Source organism: Octopus bimaculoides, chromosome 8 (genome assembly GCF_001194135.2).
Source record: "Octopus bimaculoides isolate UCB-OBI-ISO-001 chromosome 8, ASM119413v2, whole genome shotgun sequence".
In the NCBI taxonomy this organism is placed as follows: Eukaryota; Metazoa; Mollusca; class Cephalopoda; order Octopoda; family Octopodidae; genus Octopus; species Octopus bimaculoides.
In genome coordinates, this window is record NC_068988.1 from 83198713 (window position 1) to 83201303 (window position 2591).

Consider the following 2591-nt stretch of genomic DNA (forward strand, 5'->3'; position numbering starts at 1 on the left):
AAGAGCCAGTCCAGGGGCACTGGCAACGATCTTACTTGGCTTGCCGGGTCTTCTCACGCACAGCACATCTCCAAAGGTCTCGGTCAGTAGTCATCGCCTCGGTGAGGCCCAATGTACGAAGGTCTTGCCTCACCACCTCAGCCCAGGTCTTCCTGGGCCTACCTCTTCCACGGGTTCCCTCAACTGTTAGGGTGTGGCACTTTTTCACGCAGCTATCCTCATCCATTCTCACCACATGTCCATACCAGCGCAATCATCTCTCTTGCACACCACAACTGATGCTTGTGGTGTGCAAGAGAGACGATATAAATAATATAATTTTAGAATTGAAAAATAAAATAATTTCAATGATTTATTGTTGAAATAATGTGATGTTTATTTTCTTTTTTTATTTGTGAACTTGAGTTTTGTTTCCTAAAAAATATTTTTTCATTCTTTTTAAGGTGATTAATTATGGATATGTAGTGACCTTACCTATGTGTGTGTGTGTGTGGGAGGTATATGTGTATATGTGTGTATTATATATCATCATCATCGTTTAACATCTGTTTTCCCTGCAAGCTTGGGTTGAATGGTTTGATTGGAGCTGGTAAGGCCAGGCACTGCACCAGGCTCCATTATCTGTTCTGGCATGGTTTCTACAGCTGGATGCCCTTCCTAATGCCAACCACTCCACAGAGTGTACCAGGTACTTTTTATGTGGCACCAGCACCAGTGCTTTTAATGTGGCACCAGTATGAGTGCTTTTTATGTGAGGCCAGCAACTGTATCAATTCTGCTGTGGTAGATGGATCTTCTTGAATACAGCAATGTACCAGATATCTCAGTCCTTTGTCATCTCCTTCATAAGGTTCTGTGTCTTGAGATTGGCCTTCAATACTTTGTCCTATGTTTTCCTGGGCATCTCTCTTCCACAAGTTTCATCAACTTTAAGTGATCAGCATTTCTGTTTGCAACTGTCTACATCCATATGCATCACATGACCAAACTAGTGCATTTCTCTCTCTTGCACACTACAACTAATCCCTCTTATTCCCAACTTTTTCCTCAAAACACTACCCCTCTGTTGCACATGTACAGTGACATTGCACATCCAGTGGAGCATACTAGCTTCATTCCTCTCTAGCCTTGACGTGTCTTCTACATTCAGGGCCCACATCTCACTACCACGTAACAATGCTGTTTGCATACTTGCATTATACAGTCCTCCATTCACTGAGAGAGAGAGAGAGACCTTTGGTTGCTAACTTTGATAAAAGTTCTCTGAATTTTCTCTATCCTATTCTTATTCTAGTGATTACACTTTCTGTGCATCGTCCCCCACATCTAATTAGGTCTTCTAGGTAGCAGAAATTATTCACTACCTCTAAAGAACATCTAGGAAATTTGAGAAAATTGATTCCCTGAGTATCTGTAGTTTTTATGGCTCCTGTGCATCTTCCACATACAAACACTACCTTCTCTGATAACCTTCTTATTATTTTACTGCACTTTGTGTGTGCTCATAGCTTGCACTGAGTACACTGTATAGAATTCCTGCCTACACCTTTTCTACATATCAAGGGTCCTGTCCATTTTCTTGCTTTCTAGAATCTTAGTCTTTGTTAATTTAACCTTAAGGCCCTTTGATTCCAGGTTTTGCTTTCACATTAGGAATTTCTTTTCTAGTTCTGTTACACAACCTGCTCAAGATCATCAGCAGCCAGTCTTAAATTCTTTTATTATGGCCTGGAGGATGATGACAAATAGGAGGGGACTGAGAACCAAACCCTGAGGAATGCCTACCTGTACACTATATTCATCACTATACTCATAGTTAACTCTCACCTTACTGTCAGAACCTTTGCACATGATGTGTATAGCTTTTACAAGCCACTTGTCTACCCCTAGCTTCCTCAGAGCTCACCATATCATACAACAGGGTACTCTGTCAAAGGTTTCCTCTAAGTCAACAACACCAAGTACAATGGTTTATTGGCCAAATACTTCTGCAGTTGTCTAATTATAACAATTGCATCAGTAGTGCTTCTTGGCTCAAAGCCAAACTGCATTTCATCTAATCTGATTCTGCTGCCTTAACTTTCATGACCTAGTCCAGCAACTTGATGTCTCTATAATTACTTCTATCTTAGGCATCTCCCTTACCCTTGTAGCAACTGACTATAATACTGCTACACCAGTAATTGGGAATGACACCTTGAATAACCTGATTAGCTATATGGGTGACCAAACTGTATCCTCCTCTGCCAGATATTTTAAGCATTTCAGTGAGGACACCCGATGGGCCAGGGATTTTCCCTGTCTTCTTATCCTTAATTGCCTTATCTATCATACTGCTGTCAACATGAATAGCTGGTCCTTCTGTTGCATTCACATATGGGAGATTCTTTCTCCCACATAATAACACTTTCACTCTTCTTTCTTTTTGGAATCACTGGTTGCAAGCATTCTATTATCCATATGTACATACTTCTCTTCTACAACATTTTGGTTCTCTTGACACATTGCCTAGCAACCTGGAACACCTCAAGTCTCTGATCTTCACACTGTATATATATATATATATATATATATATATATATATATATATA